At 37.7% G+C, this 24,011-nt stretch overlaps 1 protein-coding gene and 1 long non-coding RNA gene across 7 annotated transcripts in view; one reads left to right on the forward strand and one right to left on the reverse strand.

Moving 5' to 3' along the window:
• The window catches only part of LOC110840185 (uncharacterized), a 227,208-nt gene that overhangs the window by 188,517 nt on the left and 14,680 nt on the right, over positions 1-24,011 (reverse strand). The gene's annotated exons all lie outside the window — the stretch shown is intronic.
• The window catches only part of LOC110838589 (uncharacterized), a 70,044-nt gene that overhangs the window by 2,471 nt on the left and 43,562 nt on the right, over positions 1-24,011 (forward strand). Inside the window, exons 1-2 of one of the 2 annotated variants that reach the window (XR_015535927.1) lie at positions 2,388-3,060; positions 4,090-4,354. This is a non-coding gene — a long non-coding RNA (uncharacterized LOC110838589). Of the gene's footprint in view, positions 1-2,387; positions 3,061-4,089; positions 4,355-24,011 lie in introns of those variants that run through there. The other variant, XR_015535928.1, reaches the window with a different exon arrangement.

Here is a 24,011-nt window from a genome sequence, read left to right on the forward strand (position 1 = left end):
TTTCAGGGTTTCACTGCTGTTCAGTCTTGAATCTAATCTCGTCGATTGTGGCCTTCTTTATGTTGTCTTGTAGACGGCTACCAAAGTTTCGTGGAACACATATTTCCCACAGCTTCAGGGTTCTGCGTCCGTTCCTTCCAAATATTAGTGACGTTTACCTTTGTAAAATAACGCGTGAATTTGTGTGCACAGAAGTTGAGAATGCGTTCTGCTAGTATGTCGGACATTGTAGCTGAGTACGCTATTTTAGTAATAGTAATCCAGAATCACAAAACGAATAAATCTCATACGCTAATCATTATAAAATCAATCAATAAATAATTACCATAATTATTCTCCAGTTATGGATTAAATTAATATGAAATTAACTAAAAATATGTCGATCTGTCATATTTGACCGGCTATAGACGGATTGATACTGAAAGTGATAATGGCAGTGATGGTGGTAGCGTATGTAATTATGACGATACTGATTAAAATAATGAAATTCAATTCATTTATTAAAGTGTATGCTAACAGCGAGAAGCCAATGACAGACAAAAACTGACATAAAATAATAATAATAATAATAAAATTAAAAATATTACAAATACAAAAAACAAACAAAATAAACTAAATATATAAATGAACCATATTAAGTATAACAGCCAATTACAGGGAAACAGAAATAAAAAAACAAAATATGATACAAAAAAGAAAAACAAATTAGACGACATAGTACAAGTAAAATGGCTAGATAATATGAATAAGCGAAATACACTCCTTGTTAAAGATATCGATGCTCTGACAGACTGCATTGGCAGCAGAAACACATGTGGCAGAGGGACTGACCTTGAAACTACGATGAACTGAAAACGTGCAGTAGTCTCTAATGGATATAGAGGGAACACGCAAGCAAACTGAATCCAAAACGGATGGGCAGCACATTTTGCCTTTGAACGTATTAATGAGAAAGAGAGCATCAAGATGCCTCCTCCTCAGGTGGAGTCTTCATATTTATAGTTAGTACATAGGCCATTAAAGAATCTGGCGTAACATAAAGGTACAAATTTCCTTTGAATTCTTTCAAGTTTAGTAGAATCAGTGGAAGTAATGGAATTCCAGGCAACAGATCCATATTCAAGTTTGGACCGAACAAGATTATTGTACAGAACCAAAAGGCTACCCAGAGTGGAAAAGGAAGAGGTGATATACCGGATCGAACCTACCACTCTTAGGGCCTGTGAACATAAGTAATCAACATGCTGGTGTAAATACAGCTTGCAGTACAATAGTACACGCTGAGAACGTGATATCAAATAGTTAGAGTTTCTAATTAAAATATTTACTGTTTGTTTTACGAGTAAAAGATATAATCGTACTTTTACCTAAATTAAGTTTCACACCATTGTCAAGGCACCAATTTTGCACTGAATGAATATCATGTTGCAAGATTTTACAATGAACAAGGTTTCTAATATTACGATATATCTTTAAATCGTCAGAAAACAAAAGGTACTTGGAATTGTGAAGACTGTCGCAAATATCATTAATAAATATATTAAAAATAAGGGGCCTAAGGTGGAACCTTGAGGCACTCCAGACTTGACAAGATAAGAAAACGAAAGCGTTCCAGAAATGCGTACGAAGGAAAGTCTGTTGCTAAGATAGCTGTGAATCCAATCAACAAAACTGGAAGAGAGTCCAAAATTACTTAGCTTGTGAAGAAGAATATGAGGGAGGGACAATCTTAAGAGCATTACTTAAGTCAAAGTGTACAGAATCAATTTGACCTTGTGTGCTAACAATTGGCATAATGGAGTTCAAATAAGTAACCGGATTACTTGATATGGAATTTAATTTTCGAATCCCATTTTGGGCAGGATTAAGTCTGTGTTTAAAAGAAATAAGATAAGTGGTCGTAAATAACAAATTCAAACATTTTGGAAGAATTGTTAAGAATAGAAATGGGTCTATAATTACTAACATTTGTAATGTTCCCTTTATTTAAATACAGGAACAACAGTATAGTGTTTCCACAAGGATGGAAATGTAGCAGAAGATACACGTAGATTAAAAATATGTGTTAATAAAGGAATATGTTTCTTTTTTAAAATAATAAAAAAACGCGGTGTCGTAAGTTTAATAGTGTCGAATGCGAAGTATAGAACAGACGGTGGAAACTCAGTAAATGCTGAAATCGGACGTCCTTCCTTGAAGTTCCTTTCCTCACATTTGTCGGACTCCAATGCTTGATAATATTGGTATTACCTGTGACACTCACAGTCACTGCATGCCAAGCAGCCCTAACGAAACTCTGGTACTATTCGGGTAGTTTAATTCCTCCCAATTTCGTTAACAGAAAAATATGTATTTAATCACACGGTTCTCTTTTAAAATGTATATTTTATTTTAGTCATACTGGTTTCAGGATGTATTACAAAGTAATTTAAACTATCAAATCTGTTATTATTTGTGCTCTTTTATATTTTTATGTGAATTCGTAATTTCTATAAAATTTTGCACATGAGCAAATTTAAAAATTTTCTCAATTGGCAGTCCTGATATTTTCGGCGCACTGAACTCACTCTTCCTTAGTGTTAAGATTTCATCCTCATCCATTTAGCATTTCTTAAAAGTATTTTTAAGCGTGTTAGAATCCTTACACTTTCCCTTTCTTCTAGACATGATGTCACCACTTGTATAATAAATTATCTTTTTTCCTTCAGACCTAACTATTTCGATGATCATAGTAATATAATTAATATTGTTACTGGATTTGGAACATCGGTATAGTAACAAAATTTGTGATAAAACTGGAAGCCACCAACTGGGTAACCGAAGTTCGAGTCCTGACACGGACGTGAAATCCTTTCTTCCAGACTGGCTTTTGGACCAGCCGAAAGCAACTGGAGTCTGAAGCCATCAGTCATCTACATCGAGCAATTTCACGTACAGCTTTGCTCTACCTTCATTTCCATACGTTGTCTTGGCGTGGTGGTTAGGAAGAAGAAAATTTCTAGCTTTGCCTTCTTAAGACTTGGAGTTTAAACATCAGTGTGCGCGCGCCCGCGCTCGTGTGTGAGTTCCATAATTTATGGTCTTCTGGGTTGAGACATCATATAGTCTTGTAGGTGGCTACCAACGTTTCGGGAAAACATGTTGCCTCTATCCATATATCAAAGCTGAATGTGGAGGCACCACGTTCTTCTAAAACGTTCGTAACATACATGACTGCCGTACAAATTTGTAAGATTGCAGCAGTGTACCAACCATGTACGTAAAATTTTGTGACCCCGTTTCGTCAGGTGACATTTTTGTGCTGTGTCATGCTTCTTTGAAATATTAGACTACGGAGGATTAGAATATGCTGTCAATGCTTGCACAGAATGAACGTAATGGTCGGTTACTTGAGTTCTAAGTTTGAAAGTAGATCGAATCATCGCTTAGAACAAGTGAATGCTTTCTGCTATCTGGTTATTTTGTGTTGTACTGTGCAGTGGTCTGTCATACCAACTCCGAAGTAATAAAACTAATAACTAATGTGAAAGGAAACGGTCATGTCCTGTTTATAGACATTGTGACAGCTTTCAAATATAAAGGAAATTATGAATACCACGAAAATCCTTGGTGATATATCCCAGTCCCGAAATATTAATCATAATATACTATGGAATCAGAGAATACATTGCTTTGCATTTCGTTATACGTATATTCACTATACAAAATGTATTGAGTGATGATATACATCTTAAAATGAGATATGTAGATTATTTCATATTCTCATTCGTGTAGGATTTGAGGTTTTCACGGCGGTGAGTCTGAAGATGACTGTCTTCTGGGTTTTTGCGCCGTGTAGTCTGGTAGGAATTTACTGATGTTTCAGAGGTCCTTGCTGCCTTCATGGTCAGGGTGATGATGGAGGCAGCAAGGACCTCTGAAACTTTGGTAAACTTCTACCAGACTACTCAGCGCAACAACTCAGAAGACAACCATCTTCACCTAATCTAGTTTAGTTTCGTGAGCAGATGGAGTCAGTCAGTAGGTAAGTTCCTACTTACTGCTACTTTTCTTATTGTGGTTACTACAGGAATCTTTCCTTCCTCACAGGCATGACTATCGGATTGTACCGTAACTCAGGCGGTTAGTCGCCGACTACTCGCTGTGGAGGACCGGGTTCGCACCAGTTCAGTTGATGTGGGATTCTTTGTGGACAAAGTACCAGCGACACAGTTTTCTCTTCGAGTCCTTTGGTTTACCTGTCAATATAATTCTGATGCTGCGCTGCATTCATCCATGTACCATGTGGGAGATGACCGAACTCTACAGAGACGTAATCTCATCCCATTGCAACAATAAAATTGGATATTGTAAAGTAAGTGCCTATGCTTACCAATTCATGTGATATAATTATCTTCGTACTCATTATCTTATCATCCCATTGTTCTCATTATTGTTTTGCATAAAGTAATCTCGTCTTAATAATACATTATAACTTGCGTCTCCAACCATCATCATATGACAGGTCAATGTTGTAGTATCATGTGAAGACTGGCACAGATCTGAAAATTGGTTTCAAATGCGGGCTTTTATTATTACGATTTTCAATATTTGTGTTCCGTCGGCAGGGAGTATTTTGATGACGTCAGTTAGTATATAAACTATGAATTAGGACATGTAATGTTGAATGGAACTGTATGATTAGGTTTCTTAATGATTTTCTTCATGACATTATAACTGTCCTAAAGCTAAACGACTTAAACAGACACAAGGATCTGAACAACATTGTAAATCTGTATCAGACCCCATCTAGACCAGCTTTATACTGGGGAGTTTTCAAATCAAATGCGCCACACCAGATGTTTGGGAGAAGGTTGTTTGTACAGCTGAATTATTAATTCTTCCTTAATGTGAAGTGGAGACCTAGAATAAATTTACACAACTTAACTTTACGCCTGTGTCACAACTTGTTTCTTCCCATTTATTACGTTGCAACATTAAGGCCTACAAAGCTCTTTTCTTGTTTCGGAAATCATTTTTCTCGAACAGCACCATTTTCTCTTCTGCATCGAATTCAGTTGGCACCATAAGTATGATGGGTTAGCCAAGTAGCTGAAATTTTGGAAAAAAAACAGCCACAGTGTCCGTGTAATCTGCCAATGAAATGTTAAGGAGAGAACGCAGTAGATTCAAAATTAAGGTTATTAAAGTAGATTGATGGATTGAATTATACAATATATCAGACTTTTATCGTCTGTGTAAAACACGTGGTTCTGTTAACTCAGCAGGCAGTAAATTTTGTGTAGTACTGTGATACCACCGAATAAATAAAAAATAATTAAAATGTAGAAATTGGCATCGAGCTGATCCCGGTAAGTGGGCAATGAAACTGGTGGTGCTGAGAGACGCTTTCGTTTGTAGACAGAAAATTTAGAAAGGAAGAGGTCAGAACGTACAAGGGACATTCTGTAGCGCCAGGTATAAGATGAAGAAACAAAAGAAACGGAAGGAAAGAATGAAATGGGTGGGGAGGGTGTACATGTTCCGGATAAAGCGGTCAGATTATCGATGTTCCGTTGAAAGTAGAACTTGTCCTGCATGAAGAAACATTAGTTTCCCACTTGCAGCTTTAACTTTTCCTTTCATTATACTCCGTGAAACTTTCATAACCTAAATGTTTTATAAATCCAAGAATTAAATATTTTATTTTCACTGTCGGTTTATTTCCACGTGTTAAGCTGGAACACGTTCCTCGTCAGACAACATGAAAAGGAATTTGACAAATGAACTACCTCCATGCTGGGTTAACTTAGACCTATCATTCGAATGCCATATTATGTTACTGCATTACACTAACTCCCTGGTAGTATAACCCGCATGTTCGACACTGACAATACCAAAGCCCGCCACCGGATACGATTCTGCGCTAACTCCATCCATTTTCCATCCTCACAGCCTACCTTCCTAAGATTCATCTTGATATTATCTTCCCATCTCCTTCTTGGTCTGCCCAGTGGTCGTTTTCTACGGTAGCTTTTAATTTCTGTTGTTAAAAACTGTTCATTATTGGTTTTCTTGTCTGGACATGGCAGGACACTTTGCATTCACTTATCTTAGCTACCCACTCCAGTTGGTCAGAGAAGAATCAACGGTCCTGCTTCACTAAATGTCTCGGTTTGAGGATGGAAAGACCCGAGTCTTGGGTGTCCGTGCGTCCTCGATAACTTTAGGAGGTGGAAAATTTGCATCAAACGCACAATTAATTCTTTCCTGCGTTATGTTATGTTACTTCCAATCATGTCATGTTTTGCGTTTGTTTCCAAACACTACGCTGTATTGAAAATATATTTCTTCAGAAAGAAGGATACGAAAACAGCTCACAGTTAGAACGAAATTTAAATGTTATTTGTTGCTTGTCTTGGCTGGACTTTTGCGGTTATGGTCTTGCGTCGTGCTACATTTGTCTTGGTAGAGCAGCGTTACAGCTGATCTCTCCGTCACTGAAGTAGATTTTCTTAATGTTACGCTTTTCTTCATCGTTTTATAACCAACTAAATTATTTCATAAAAGTCTGATGGAAACGTTCTCCAAAAGTTCTTGAAATGTTAGTTGTGCAATCTTAGAACAGTGAAGAAATCATTCGACTGTATTTATTTAAACGTTTGAACTACCAGTGACGGTTCCTTATATCTTTCTTCATTTACAACAAACTGCCCACTCATATTTCAGCACAAACAGGGCGATAAAGAACAACCCCACAGGCTTACTGATGGGTAATTAATTTTGGAATCTTTCCAAAGGACGACGTTAATAATGCGTGTATCTTTACTTCCACAGTCGTTATACCTCTTCACGGTGCCTTTCAAATTTTCAGGGGTAACTTTATTGTTCCGCATATCTATGACTGTGAATTAATTGTAGAGCTTGATCCTATCCCAGCAATTGGTTGAATATCTGGACACTCAGCGCGCCTGCGCGTTTCAGGGCTGTGGCTGGTTGCAAGGTCCACATGTGGCCTGTCGTATTATTTGGGAATTAACCAATGCGATAAGGGCAAACATTTTATGCTTCTGGAGAGAAAAATAATATATATATTTGTACATTATCTAAGCTAAGACTAAACTTTCGCAAATATTAAAAGTATGAATTTTTTTAAAATTAACAATGACTTGAAATCAAAACTCTTTGAAGGCTAATAACCACTAATTTACAATAAACTCGCTGTTATGCTGTTAACCGTTTTCAAATGAATACTAGTTTTATTAGATAAAGAAACTCAGTTTCCCTTATTGTCTATGACATTAATTCTTTTCTGAGGCCCTCGATAAAGATATAAATAGCCAAAACTGTCAGAGGTAATGAAACGGTTGACAAGTCTAAGGTAACGCGATCTTCACAGCTCGAACCCTAGGATTGTGGGTTTGAATCTTACTCGAAATTTATATTCTGCCCAAGTTTTTGTATTGTATTGTGCTGTGTAGATAGAGGCCTTGCGTGGGGCTGATTACTGGCCCAAAGGGTCTGCAAAGGATTCACGCTTTCAGAAGTTACTTCTGAGCTGGAATAGGTCAGAAGGCATAACACGTATATATATATATATATATATATATATATATATATATATAAAACATAGAAATGCTTGCATCTTATGACTTCAGATTCCTCACTTCGTTCAGGGACACCGGCTCTCATAGGGCTTGAAGCGGTCAAGGCTCGAAGTGAGTGTCTGTCTTCAGGCCACGTGCGCAGCAGATAACAGTTTCCAACGAAAGTGATCAAGTTAGCTGAGGACGAGGGCCAAGAACTCTCAGTGTTCATTTTCGGTCGGACATAGGAAAACAAATATTATTGTGGTGCCGGGTTTTACTATAATTTACTTGAGCAATAAAATTAAACCCGTGAAACATTTATGTGATTAAAGCAGAGACGTCAGTGCCAAAATCGAGCTCGTGAAACTTCTCCGGTTCTGTCTTCTGAGTTGATGCGCCGAGTAGTCTGGTAGAAGTCTGCCGACATTCAGAGGTCATTAGGGCGCCTGGCAGAAGTTTAAGTTCACCGACGCTAGTAAACTATCAAACTACACAGCCCAGAAAGTAACTATCTTCATACTCGACGCCATAAGAACCCGAAATCTCACTTTCCATTATCATGTTTTGCTCTGTCCTGCGCAGTGAACCAAAACTTACACGAGTAAGTTTTAACGTAAACTGCGCAGATAAATTTTTAGTTCCTAACATATTTCTTTCCCCCTCCCTTCTTGCAGACAAGATGCGTGTGTCGTTACGTCACCAAACTTACATATTTCACATAGTTGCAATGTCGTAATTTCTCTTTGCTTAAAAAAATTAGTACTAATGAATGCTTAAAATGTTAACATGTTACATGGTGAATGGCGTTATTGTCACTTCCAATTCTAACCCTGGCACCGTTAAAAAGATTTACTGATGTTGTCACTTAGTTGTTTACCATACATGTGCTTCCGAAACACAAAGTTGGAAAGAACTTTGAACATTCAGATATTATATTTATATATATACTTTTTTGATGTAAATACGTCTATAAGGAAGGGTCATTCGGCAAAAATGTGTAACGAAAAAGGGAAACGAAAAAGGGAACGAAAAAGGGAAACGAAAAAGGGAACGAAAAAGGGAAACGAAAAAGTTACAGGAAAATCTGTAAGATCCGATAACAATGGTTACCTAGGGAACGTAGTGTTTACTCGGCATTGTTGTTACCTATAAAACATTTCATTACATTACATTACATTCAGCTACCACAGACCCATTTTAAGCGTAACTAATTCAAGTTAAATAAGCAATGTCTTAATCAAACTTTACGCAATTGTAAAACATGTATAAAGGAAATATTTAGAATAAAGCCAATATATAAACTTCCTTTCCGTATAGACGTATTTACGTCAAATTCTCCGGAACCGTGGTTCCACTGACAACTTTTTACTCTTGCGTTTGCTAAGGCATGGATGAGTACGTTTTACTATGTAGGCCTGAAGAGAAACCTTGAGTCAGCGAACCATTTATGGATGGGAGATATTATTAAAACGTATACAACTAAATAGGGTGTGAAAGTGTGGTCTGGATTAATGTGGCTCAGTATATGGTCCAATAGAGGAATGTTATGAACCTTTGGGTTCCACAAACGACCTAGAACTTCTCGACCAACAGACCGACTATCGGCTTCTCAAGACTGACTCTGCCCTATCGATCTGCACATGTAACTCGAGTGCAGAAGACAAATAATCCAGGCTTAATTTTGGTGCAGAAACGTCTTGGAAAGCGGATCTTTACAAAACGGGGCCGACATAGGCGGAGAATTCTTGACTAACTTCACAAGAAGGACGCAAGTCCATTGAATTAATTATCTTAATTAAAGAGGTCCTGTTGAGTGCTGAACTTGGTGTTAGTATGTTGTACTTTCGGTAAGATATGCTACAAAGTTCGTATCCTCAATATAGATAGATAGATAGATAGATAGATAGATAGGGAGAGAGAGAGAGAGGGAGAGGGGGGAATGTTTAAACTCATTTTTCGATTTAGTGAATATATATCAGGATGGTTTCGATTCCCGAATTGATCACTGGCCTTTTATCTTTTCTTGAGCACCAAAACCATAACAGCCTCCTATCCGAGAACGCAGTGCAAAGTGAGAAGCCGACCACCCAGTTCAGTGGGGATTTACTTTCATTATACAAAAAGTAAATTTATTTCTAATACAACCTTAATACGTTCAAAAGTAGGTAACGAGGAAAATATTTTTTTATGAGACGAAACGATAAACAAAGTTTACATCTACGTTTTTCTGTAATGATAGGCCTTTCTTGTTGTTCAAAAAGTGCTGGAGACAAATTTGCAGGAATTGAATTCAGCATGTTACATAATCCGATCCTATCTAGTGTCGATCCCTTACATGTTATGTCCTACGACTTTTTTGGACACGTTCTTGTTCATTTCTTTGTTCGTCCCTTCTTTATCGTCTTCACGGTTTAAGTTCTGTTCAGTTTTCACAACTTTTTAGTTCTTATTTCAATGAAATTTTATTAACATCTTCAACGCTGTGAACGACATAAATCGCTTAGAGAATTAATCTCTTCTGATACAAGCGCTTTGAGATATTCATGGCGTCGGTAGAAACTAATTTATTTTAACAATTCATCCTGTTAGGTATAGTTTTCTTCACACCAAGAAAACGTTAAAAAAGACTAATAGTAATTCAGCATGGAAAGAGTTAATGAATTCTTCACTTCCTCCTGCATTCTGGTTTTAACCTGTAGTCCAATTATACAGGTGATCAAAAAGTCATGCAACACATATTAAGATTTTTGTTGGTGGTTGCAATTAAATACAATTCCAGTGAATTAGTAAACACAGCGTTGTTGTGATCACACAAGAACCCACGGAGAGAAAGTGATGTTGAAACCCGCTCGCACCAGTCCGTCAGCTGTCTTCAAACAGTCAAATTGCAGCCGAAGCGGCCCCATCCTCTCTGGGTTCAATCCCCAGAGAACCAACTAACCAAATCCTTTTGGACAGGTTGCCTGACGGGATAACCTTCCATCAGCAGCAACAGACCGTAGTTTGAATGGTCGAGGCTCCCGCCAATACAGAACCCCGTTAGCGTAAGCAAATTCCCGTTTTAGTTAAAAGGCTCTGGTTACCATTTCCAGCAATGCGTCTGGTGCGCAGGAATGGTGTGTTACCTAGAGTGGGACGATGTCTTGCGCTTGCGTAGAACTCCGCCCTTAGTTAGCTTTTTGGTTGAATGGTTAGTAGTTGGATGTACGATGTACGTATGTTTCACAAGTGCAACGATGTTCAATGTCGAACACTACCTGGCATCTCGTTCTTTCTTAAGGTACAATTTGGCTGCACGCGACAGAGACAAGCGACCGAGACAGGCGACAGAGACGGGAGACGGACACATCGCAGCTTGTCGCAACACACTTTTGAGGTGACGACCGAGACATGCGGCAAAGTGTTTGTTTTCTTTGTTTTGTTGAGACATACGTGCACATATTCTGTGAAAAATGAGTACAAAAATGCTTCTAAAAAGGTTAATCGAAGAAGAAGAAGAAGATGATGTGTTGTTGTGTTATTTGTTGCGAAAGAAACAAAGAAAACCTATGAGTTCAATATTCAAAACCAGACGCGAAGAAGGATCTTTCTGTCGGTGGTCAGTGGTCGGTTTTCTGCTACTAATTCTACCAATTGCTCATCTTGGTCACCAGTAAATTTAATTTCTGCCATTATTTTACTCAACAACACACGTGCTGCCTGAGCCCGTCGCGAGACACTACTGGTCCGAGAGCGGTCTCCTGTGCTTTGTCTCTGTCGCCTGTCTTTGTCTCGCGCTAGTAATTGTACTTCATACGATTGTACAGAGAGCAGACAGGAAGCGACCAGTCTCGGTCTCGTAACTCTGTCGCCTGCCTCGGTCGCTTGTCTCTGTCGCGTGCAGCCAAATTGTACCTTTACCTTTCCAGAATGAGTTTATTGATACATTTGTCGATTCTCCTGTCTCAAATAAATCTACAATACCTCGTCTGGTGAACCGCGACACAGGAAGCATTCAGGACAGAAACAATTCCGGTCGACCGTCGATGTTAATAGAAGATAGTTTGAACGATATCCGTCAAGTTTGTTACGCTCTCCACGAAAGTCACTAAGAAAACTTTCTCTTTAGAGTAAATTATCCTACGGAAGTGTACTATAAGGCTGCAAAGACTTAAAACTTCGTCCAGTCGTGTAACTGTCATGCACGAACAAAAAGGAAGAACTGGTTCAGTACTGCAGGTGGTTTACACATTTCATTCGAGGTGGTAGAGAAATTTTATATGAAGTTTTCTATGGCGACGAATCATGGTTCCACCTGAGTGGACACGTTAATAGCCAAAAGATCCGAATACGTATTGCTGAAAATCAGCACACCTTCCATGAAAGACGGTTACACTCTCTTAATTTCGGGATATGGTGTGCTGTCTTTCGGCGGAGGAAAAATAGTCCCATTTTCTTCGATCAAACGATCACAGCAGTCGTTGTCAGAAACTGATTACGAATTTAATTTTCCTCTTGAAATACGACTACGACTACGACTCATAAAGCAAATTCAGCAATGTTGAGCGAATTCTTTGGAGGTCACAATATTTCTCTAAAAGTGTGCCCCCCCCCCCCCCGATCACCGAATCTATCCATCTTCGGTGGTTTCTAAATGAGAACATGTACATAAACAATCCGCACACATCGGACGAATTGAAACAAAATTCTAAGCTGTGGATTATTTCTTTGCTGACGGGCAGGAAGGGCTCAAGTCAATTTGTATTGGCATACGCCCTCTTACCGATCTCAAGAGATTTATTCCTTAGCACTTAAGTGTTAGAAGAATAACACAATAAGGAAAACATTTCTTAAGATTTTCATATACCGAATACGAGTCTTAAAGATACACGTAACACAGCACGTTGCCACGGTCACTGCAAAAGCCACGACTCACTTCGCTGTTTGACCAACTTTCTATCAGGTCAGAGCGTTCTTAGTGGCGGTGCAAACAGTTTTGGGCTTGTTTGATACTCGAATCACGAGTTTGTATCCCGCCTGGGGCCTGGATGTGTGTCCCAGTTGTAGTCTGTAGATAGGTAGAGGCCTAGTAGACCCAGGGAATGTCTGATTTAATGTAAGCCGGAGGTCATAATCCGGGTCGCCGAAGAAGCAGTTTTATTCGTGGGCTGTCTTAAAAAATTTTGATACTGGCCTCTTCTTTGCGTATTATTATAAGATAGAGTAAACACGAGAATGTAGAAAATTACGTAACGAAGAGATTCCTTTACAGACCAAAAAACCTTAAATTTGCAGGAGATGTAGGACGCATAGTGAAGTTTAATTATTTCAAAATTTTTGACGGAAAATCCTGAAAAGAGCACTCGAGAGGCCAATGAATAGTTGAGAGAATAATATTAATGTTTCTTAGTAGGGAAGTAGACGTAACTGGCCTGTTTATAACTAGTTCCAGTGATATCTTGTGAGCACAGTGACTGACCTTCGGTTTTCGTGAAACAGAGTTTGGTGACAAGATTAATAACTGTAAATTTAAAGGCAAATCTTACAACTTGGCTTTATTCGGTCAGTGAGTCACTAAGTTAGAAAGTTATTTTTATTGTTACGATGGGTTACGACTGTATCTATGGAATTGGGCCGCCAACTGAACAATTATCCATATCCCTCATGAAACAGGAGTGAATATGTTGCTTCGGTGGATTTATATGGACAGAGAGAAACCGAAGGACTCGGAAGAAACCTGTCCCAGTGCTTCCTTGTCCACCACATGGACTGCCCTGGGCGTGAACCCAGGCCTCCTCTGTGAGAAACCAGCGACTCACCAGCCCAGTCATTTTACTTCCCCAAGTTACTTAGTTATAGATATATAATTTGTGCGTTTCAATAAATTATAGGTTACAGCATGCTGTACGTTCCTCTCTGTGTACGCCTGTGTTTATGTATTTATTTTTCTAGGCTATGCGTTTTCGTATCTTAGTGAGACACCATTTTATTACGAGCAGCTGTGTGATTGAATTAGTCTCAAATTATTGTCGCGACCTACATACAACTATCAGTTTTATATCTGGTGCTACATTTAAGCCTTGCTTCAATTTTTTTTTCTATATTTTACAGTATAAATTATCCTTTCACATCCGAGTAAAAATTCGTCATGTTTTTGCGTGGACATGGGAGTGATCTCATTTCGGTGGTTTCCTTTACGGAGAACTGCTACCCCGAAAACTGGTATGGACAAAAACGTACTTTGGCATACCAGTTCAATATCACTACAGTGAAACTTGTCTACAGCCGAACCTTGATTAAGCGGAAACCTGTCATCGGGAAACGTCTTCAGTCCTGGGAACGGAGAAATGTTCAGATCGCTTGGAGACGTATTACAGACGGGGTTTAGTGCAAATTCATATCAAAGTATCAAATTATGCTCACACGGTTAGAACGTTGGCCTTGTAATCCTGGGGTCTCGGGTTCGATTCCCGGCGGTGCCCGAATTTATAACTTGTGTTGGGCAAGGCCGTGGTCTAGGCAACACGGAGTTTTCCTCCGGGGGCTTCCCCGGTTTCTCCGTGGCATCCCAACAATTACTCCATTCACACACAGAAGAAGGCAATGGCAAACCACTTCTGGATCATCTGCCAAGAACGTATATGAACAGGTCCCAGTCCGAGAAAAGGATGGAAGGATCCTGTTCATATTGACCTGTCGTCAGACAGAACACTAAATAAAAATAAAATAAATATATACAACAGTCAAATGAGCATTACCTAAGGACGTAAAAACAGTTTGCAGCTTCGAAGCACATTTATAAACATCTAACAAGTACAAGATGTTTGTTTATTTGGATCTTCAACGATCCTTTTTTTAAATGTACATGTTATGCAATGTGACTGATGAACTTGGAAGCATGTAACACTTAAAGAATTTAATGAAGAAACTGTAAAATCACAAAGCCAGAGACAGAAGACCTGACATTTGTGTTGAAAATCGAATCCCAGACCTATAGAATGCGACGTAGGAGTGTTAGCAACTAGGCTTCGACATTCTAATTCTGCATATTTCTTATATTGCACTTTCTGATCAATAAATTTCGAAATGATTCCTGTTAGGTCTCATGAGGCCTGAGTTCCTCTTCTAGGGTGAACTTCTGTACAGCCTACGGTAATGTGTTACGTTCGGTTTCCGGGGATTAGTCACGTAAAATGTTGAGAATTATCCAACGTTTCTGCAAACACTATATTTTACATCTTCAGGGTGACTATGCAGTGGTATGTGGAGTTCTTAAAAGCTTTATTATACAATTTGTAGTTTAGATGCGTCATGTTTGTATTGAAATAAATATATATTAGTTTTAAAAATGAAAATAACAATAAAAAACCTGAGGATGATGCAATAGCATCGAAACATGTCGTAAAATAAGCGCTGAAATGTAACATCGTAATAACGATGAAAAGCGCTAAATTTTAATTTTAACTTTAATTTTAACAACAACATTTAAAAAATTAAAATTAAGTTTGTGTATAGACTGAAATAATAAATAAATATATACTTTATTATACAGAATACGCAGTAGGTAACAGTGGCCTCCTATTTATCTGTTTGATGGAATTATAACATGACTGATTTGTACCAAGCCAAGTTTGTGATTTCAGTTCTTAGCATCCTACGTATATCAGATATGCTGATCTCAGTGGTCACTGCGTTGTGTGTTGTACTACGAACGGGGATGCTGAGAATTCTGGACAATATTTTGAACATGAATATATGAACAGGGAGTTTCAGGGAACTCATTCAGTGGCTGAATTTATTAGCGATTTCGAAATTTATAGTAAGTTAGTTTGTTGAATCACCAATATTAGACGAATTCTACGCCAAAAGTGGACTTCAATGAAAGCAAAGTGTAACACGAACAAACAAGAGAATTTAAGAAAGGAGAGATAAGTTCGTATTTGTTCATTTCTATGTCAACAACATACGACAAGTTTTCTTTCAGGCAGAGATTTGTTTCCATAGCAATGGGACCTGCTCAACTGCAAACAGAAGAATTGTAGGCTACTGTAAGCATACTGTGTAGTAGTTTCTCTGTGAAAGCTGGACATTCAAGTCCTGTTGATTCGCTCGTCCTTCATCAATCACGTGTGGATCTGCTGATTCTTTTGAGACCTACTTCCTGCAGCATCGGGGTTAAACAGAGAGACCACTTTTTATGAATGCCCTTCATGTAAAAAACTAGAGTAATCTCACATTAGAACGTCACTTTTTAGAGCTAAAATCTTTATTTTTGACCAGGAACTGAACAGAATTTTCATACTGTTTCATTTTTTGCATGAAGCAAACACGTGCTGTCTGTCTGCGTGCTTCCTCGAATTAATGTATTACTCTAAGTTGTTCAGTCCCTTGAATGCATAAGCGGTCTTCAGTTTTCCCTGCTCTTGAGGAACGTCTAATACACGCTAACACAATCCACATATAACTGTGTTATAATTTCTACAAATAGTGCAGAATTAGATTTTATTATTCTCCCGTAGTTCTCATATACAAAGAGTATCCCAAAAAATGCATGCACATATCAATAAATTAAATAAATACATTCTAATAAACTAAACCAATACAAAATGAGCCGGGATAGCTCAGTCAGTATAGTGACTAGCTACGGGCTGGACGACCGGGGTTCGATCCCCGACGGGGGCAGAGGATTTTTCCTCTAGACTCTGCGTCCAGACCGGCTCTGGGGCCCACCCAGCCTCCTCTACAATGGGTACCGGGGGTCCTTTCCAAGGGGTAAAGCCGGCCGGGGCGTGATGTTGACCACTCACCCCCCTCTAGTGCCGAGGTCAAGGAAGAGAGGAGCTATACCTCCACTCTCCCAAACGCCTACATGGCGTATAGTGGGACAAACTTTACTTTACTTTAAACCAATACAAACGCCAGTATTGGCACTTAGTGAATTAAAAGATCTAGATTACGTGTTCAAAATGACCACCGTTAACTTGTTGGTACACATGACAGCAGTGAACAAGTAACTGACTAATGATCACCAAAGTTCGAGGTGTGTAAACACCTTTTGAGACATTCTGTATATTCTTACGTAGTACTGATTTATGGTATTGTTCGTGTTTAATTGCTGTTCTCTGTTTGTGACTACGTTATTGTCTGGAACTCTAAATTAGAATGTTTGTGTGGCAGGCCTTTTCTAAGTTCCGGTTTTGTATAGGTGGACACCCAGTGCTGAATGCTGGTTCATTAGTAAATGATTTTGATTACGCAGTGTATATGCACAATACATTAATTAATATTTCCTTTATGGAGCCGGGGGAGAGGGCATCAGAATATTCTCTGATGTGAACATCCACTTAATATATCCTAAAAAATGTTCCTGGTGTGTGATTATAGAGGCCTACCATTTTAATGTTAACGTATATAGTTATTATTAATATTATTGGCTCTGGCCTATATACCTTTTCTATAAAGTATGTATTTTAACGGAAAATATAACACTGTTTCATACAAAGATGCAGGTATAGGATTAACACGCATTGTATTACAGAATAAAATCTCATGTTTTGCAAAACAATACGATTGACACAGTGATTATAAAATTGCTTAAGACATCAAAAATTAATACTGTATTATTCCAGTGTATTTAGAACATCCATCACAGAACGTATTATAGTGCAGATTTCATAAGTGGAGAGTCTAATAAGAGGTGGTTTTATTGAACGATGGTTCATGATCTGTAACTAACTCTAAAGCATAAAGTACAGTAAAACGTATCCTTTTTCATGAAAAGTTTAATGCTGAGTAATGCTCATATTCTGTTAGTCGAAAGTTCTATTTGCCTTCGGCGTATCGCAGTGATGATGAAGGATCTGTTCGTGTGGTTGGGATCCACAAATTCTCTGAATGAATCTATGCAGTTTTGCGTACTACATGGCTTTGATGTATGTTTCTTACAGATAAATAAGTTGGCATTACTGATTTCGTATTTCTTTCACTTCTTTTGATAGGCATCATATGGAAATTAGTGACAAACAATAATTGTGGATTGTAAAGAGATCTATATCGTGTACCATTTAACCTAATTAAATTAATTTAAAAACAGGCTTGTGGAACTTTCACATTTTTGTGTCCGTCTGTATATTTGTCCCGCTAATACGTTCAGAACCGGCTGATGGCCGAAAAATGTGCTTATTTACGGAGTTCTATTACAGACCGTAAAATAACACTTAAGCCGTAATTCGTGAACATCTAAAACAATGCAAGTAAAAAACTGGCATAAAGAGAAATCATAAGCGCACATACAAATTATGTGTAAAGCATTCTTTCACATGATGTTAATTAGGCTACAAACACTGCAAAGTTTCGGTGCGAAATTCTAAGGTTGTATTTAACAGATATTAAGTTTGTAACGTAGTCGGAATCTGCACTAAGAAACGTTATTGAAATAAATAAATAACTATGTAAAATATAGATGCCAGTGGTATCAGTCATCGAAGTCTAAAGAACAAAGTGTCCTAACAAATTGAATTTATTTACTTAAAAACATATTTATAAAAATCCGATTACATAATTTCGACAAGAACATAAGGCTTAGGTGCTAGTTTTAATAAATTATAATAAATGTAAAATATAGATCTTAAAGAATGAACCATATCGAGTCTTAATTTTTGAATTTGTACTCCTTTACCCTGGTACCGGATAATCCTAATTTATCGCTTCTGTCCAAATACAATTAAGCCCTTGAAGGAAAATATGTGTCGTAAATGCTCATAATTTCTTGTTTCTGCACGAGTTGTTTATAAAGAAGTATAAACACTGCACTGCTCATAGGTCTGATACCATCCGTCTCCTGTGTTAAACAGCGTTCCATTGGATGTGAATTCATGTGACTGCTGGTCCCGCGAATTCGTACAGTTTTCGATACACGCATTCGTGTGACCGGATTGTTCAAATTGAATTCTACCGAATGCATAAAGTTTCACGGAAACAGTGAACTGTAACAATCATGAATGACTTGGATTTCTACCTCATGGAAAAGAGTGTTATTAAATTCTTTCTTACTCAAGATGGCAAAGAATTCTCTTTCATGAATCGTTTTTCGAATACTTCCGAATGAAATATGGGACATTAAAATATATATTAAGAAACATTACTCTATTTTTTACAAAAGCACAGAATGTATTTGTTAAACAGCAACTTTTCTTCGTAACTTCTGGTTAGATATCACGGTTGTAATGTACTTTTCATATATTTCTTATGCGGTCTTTGAACGAAGTGAATGGGGAGAACACATTATGGGCTAGTCGTGTCTGTCTGTCCGGTTAATTTAGCTCGAGAACCACTAAACGGATTGGGATAAAATTTGATATGGAGTTTGTGCCATTCGGCGCTACTTTAATATCAAAATTCTGAATATCTTCCAACCTGTGATAACAAAATTACTGGCGAGGAAATTCATGAGGTGAACATAGAGTAGGTCAGTAAAGTGGTGCGATTTGGTAGTTAAAGTGTGAACTATTGAAATCCAAACGGTTCTTTATAATGATTACCACTGTTGTTTTCTTTGAATGTGTACAGTGGTTACCATCGTATTTCGTGTTGATGTACGTGGAGAATCAGCCGAAATTTTCCTCTATGTTAAGATTGTTTGATTTCGTTGGGTCAGGTTAGGTTGGAGCAGCTTGTTAGTTTAGGTCAAGTGAGGTTCGGTTAAGTTAGGTTTGTTTAGGTTAGTCCAGGTTAGGACATGTTAGGTTAGATTCGGTTTGTTTAGTTTCTGTCAAGGAAGTTCAGGTTAAGACAATATTTAAATATGAATTTTGAGTGTTGGAATTACGAATACAGGAATTGTGATTGTTTTAATTTTAAATTTTGAAATTTGAGTAGTTGTGAAATGTTTAAAATTGTGGTATTTTAAACAATTAGGTTAGTACAGGTTAATCTAACTTATTTTAATTTAGGTTAGGCTAAGTTCGTTTTGTTTAGGTTTGGAAAGTTAAGTTCGATTAAGTGAAATATGTTTAGGTAATTTTTAGGCTGCTTGGGCAGATTAGATTTACTTGAGGTTAGACGTTAGGTTAGATAAAGTTTCGTTAGTCTAGATGAAGTTACAATTGCTTCGTATAGGAAGATTAGGTTATCAGGTTAGGACAGGTTAGTTTTTTATTTTACGTTATGTTTATTAGGTTAGGTGTGGTGTGGTTTGGTTATTTTAGTTTCGGTTAAGAAATCCTTGTTATTGTTTTTTTGTGTTACGTTGCGTTAGGTTAGATGTGGTTAGGTTTCGTTGGTTTAATATTAGTTAAGAAATGTCATGTTATGATAAATGTTGAAATTTGAAGTTGAATATTGGCATTTCGAATAATAAATTGTGATTCTTGGATTTTGGGATTTTGAACATTAGACAATTTTAAAATCCGCGATATATCTATTTCAAGGGACAAGGTGGATTTAATACTTCTAAATGCGCGCTGCAAAAACACATTAGGATATTCTGAATGTTTTGAAAGACATTTTTGGTCATACGGATTCGTGCGGGATCGTTAGAAGTCGCCGTAAGCAATGATATAATTATCATTACATTCATATTAGCATGAAACCGCACGTAACATACAAGTCATTATAAAACACACGTCTTATATTTATGGTTTCCATAACGACGCTATCAGTATCTCAGACTATAGATGTATATCTGGCAGTCTGTTTAGACTTTGGAAGTGAGTTCTGCACAGTAATAAAGTTCATCTGAGCATGGGTTTGCAAAAGTTTCATTTTTTACTTACAGCACCGAAAGGGTTATAAAAGCTTTCAGTTCTCTGATACATTTACAAGTGATGCCAGACACAGAAATTCAAGGACTCAAGTCAGGTGAGCGTGGGGGACACTGTGTATAAAATGCTGTCCCTTATATGTAGCCAAGCAACCGATTACAACAGACCAGTACCAATGGAGAGGTGAGTTACTATTATCATCAGCTCCTATCAACTTGTACGTGTCGAAAGAGTTGAAAGTAAATAGCGACGGATCATTCACAAAATGAACAAAAATAACCGGCAAATTGTACGTACTTCGCTCTAATTTTATTTTCTAAATCTGGACGTTTAAACTCGCCAATGTTGCATTAACGAAGCTCCTCAAACCTACGCTAGTTATAAATTTACAGTTCGAAATCTGAAAAATGGGAGACAAATCAAAAAAAAATTTTACTCCTTGACCTTGATCCGTTTCTTGTCAGTGATGTGCAGCGTGTTTTATGATTCCTGAATACAAACACTATGTTGTGAAGCCTATGCGAGGACCTATATATTGTATTGCAACAGTCATGTTTGGTATAAATTGTGGTCAGTGCTCATTTCCATTTGCCCAGTGTGAGCTGCATGTATATCAGCCTTTATCTCTTCTACCCAGTCACAGGGGAAAATATAAACCACGAAATTTCTTATAACATAATTTTCTGCATTCGTCCCTTTTAACAATATTGGATTAAAATATTTTCTACGTAGCAGATTTCTGTAATGGTAATATTCTAGATGCATCCGATTTGAATTTTGCTGAATAATTGGCTTCATGAAGCTTTTCCATGGGTTTCCTCCATCCCTTCACGTGAATCCTTGAAACAAGCCACAGCGGCCCCCTTAAAATTCTTGACAACTCACATTTTGTTTTAATTTTCGTACCGAATACGAAATTACATAATCTCTCGATCGATACAGCTTTGTTAAATATTCTAAGAGACTATTAAAAATTACTAATACGTCCCTTAGTACTCTGTCTGCGACTGCTTTCAACGTCTCTTTTAGAGCAGGGACAAACTGTAAACTGTCGAACTGCCCTTCTGTCTCTACGCAAAGAAAACTACATAAAGACATACAAACATTCATGCCTCGTGCAGAAACGTTAACTGATGTGTTGCGTCATTGGTAATTAACAAAGTTTAGCCTTCAAAGGGCGCATCTTCCCTCCGGCCATATTGCCGCATAGTATCTCAGCTTGAGACGTTTTTACGTTGCATGCCGGATATGAAGATTTGTGTGCTGACAACAGAAATAACTTCTAATCCACGTACTGAGCAACAGGTAGCTGAGTTTGTCATACGAGATCAAGATATAAAAAATAAGAGTGTTTATAGTTGTTCTGTATTAGGCTGCCTCTTGTTAACGGTAATGAGTAATCAGGTTTCATAAAAGTTGGGGAATTTGATGGTCTGTACATCTCATGAAAACTTTGCCCTGTGGAGTTAGTTTTGTACTAGTGTTAAACGGTGTTTACTGTTCCGAGAGAGAAATACAATTTAAAGGGCTTTGAAAACGAACATATTTAAACCAGAGAAGCAAAAAGTTTAAGATCATTAGGTAACGAACACATCCCTCTTAACAATTTCCTGTATGAATAGTGAAATTCAAAAAGTTAAGATGGACTGAGCATAATGGTTGATCGGTGGGCCTTGTTGCTAGGTGTTTGAATTTTGGGGTTTACTGTAAGGGAAGCAGAGTCATATAAGGTGAAACTGCATTCTATTCATTACTGGAATAATCGACCTGATAATTAATCACTTCTAAATTTATATTTGGCTCGTGTTAACTACACACGATGACGTTAAATAATCTTATGCATGAGGTGCTTTCGTGGACCACTTTCTTGTATCATCACAGATTAAGTTACCACCGTGTCACATTTTTCTCACTAAGAGTCCAGAATACAAGCTTTGATGTTGTTGTTGTTGTAATGGGTGAGATTATGTTTCCTCATATATCTAATAAGTTTATGGATATCGTAATGCAATGTTTCGATCAGTTCTTGCTGGAATTTGATCAGCATCTAACGGATTAATCTTTTAAATCTTTAATGGCAATTTTAACACCAAAATAACTGCCATATTCTAATGGTTCATATGTATTATATATTTCGATATTTCTGCTGAATCTCATAATATGTCATTCCAACTGAATTTATGAAGATAACAATGCGGGAAGGTAATGACTAATAGTTGTGTTGTTGGCGTAGGAAAGTTAACTATTTTAATTTCATTATCATTAGACATACTAATTTCATGTGAACTCAGTTTTAAGATAACATTTGAGGTCCTCACGGCGATGAGTACGAAAATGGCTTCTGGGTTGTAGCGTCGTGTAGTCTGGTAGAAGTTTACCAGTCGCCCTGATGATGAAACCAGCAAGCACCTCCGAAACGTATGTAGACTTCTGCCAGACTACAAGGTGTTGCAACCCCGGAGACAGCCATCTCAATTTGAATATACCACATCTCTTTCCTTTCGCACCATAATGGCGTAACACAATTTTCATGTGAAATGTGACTTACATTTAGTGTTACGTGCATTCATTTTCTTCCATGGGCTCTGAGCTCCATGTAAGTAACAGCTGTATTGAAACGATCAAGGCCTAAACCAGGATTAAATTCGCGTGATAAATTTTGATTTAGATTTTGAACTTTTTGAAAATCCCTCTTCGGCAACAACATTTAATAGCATTATTTATATTCTTGTCATGGTCTGGATTGAAATCGTAGTCATCGTTCCAACACGCGCAACCCCTTTACCCAAGTAAGACGCTGTAACAAGTACCGTTGCTGACTTCCCGGTATGCGTATGTCGGTCACCATGCACTTTCCTCTGCCAGCAACATTCGGCCACACTTCGATAGGAACCAGGAACATACTCATACACTATCTGTATTCGAACTCTGAAGCTTCCGAACACGATGCAAGTGTTTTCCAGTTCACTGCGATATTCGGTCTTTTGTCCTGAATTTTGTAGCCCGTGTACGCACAAGCTTTGAAATCTGACACTATTTCACTTGCGAGGTTGCATACCTAGCTGTAAGTAAGGAGTCAGCCGTGGTCTATTTCAAAGATAATATAGTGGCGATACCAGGTAACCCTACGAGATTCGAAATGTGTACCATCCACTAAGAAGTCGAGTAAATGTTGTATAGATTTAGATTTAAGTACAGTTTTGTGATGGATCTTATAGATTGAATTATTATGAATATTTCTTAAGATATTTAATTACAGTCCTTCACACGAAGAGGTTCTGTAGCATCGACTGAGTTGCGGAGTTGATTTTTAATTGTAACAAGATAATTTAAAGGAGAACGCCGTGTCCTGTTTCCAGGTAGATTGCTATCGAGAAGATGAGGAGGACCACTACAAACCTTAAGGAGGATAGCAGGTGCTGAGCCTTGCCGGGTTACCGTTACCAAACCACAATTTTAAGTCAGTATTCTTAACTGTAATCGAACTGGGAAGGAAGGAGGGAAGGAAGGATGACAATATTCGATACTTTTTCGTGATTGTTATAATTAATATATATGCAAAAAGTATTAATCCAACGCCGTTGTACGCACACTCATTGACAAGCTAACGCAGTAATATTTTAAAAATACGAAAAAAATCATTATTAATCTGCGAAATTAGGCTATTAATTTACCCTTGGATTCATGTAACTTAGAACCAAGA

The sequence above is a fragment of the Zootermopsis nevadensis genome, unplaced genomic scaffold (assembly GCF_977971745.1).
Source record: "Zootermopsis nevadensis isolate Lab colony 2312 unplaced genomic scaffold, Znev_1.0 Znev_ptg000020l, whole genome shotgun sequence".
Taxonomy (NCBI): Eukaryota; Metazoa; Arthropoda; class Insecta; order Blattodea; family Termopsidae; genus Zootermopsis; species Zootermopsis nevadensis.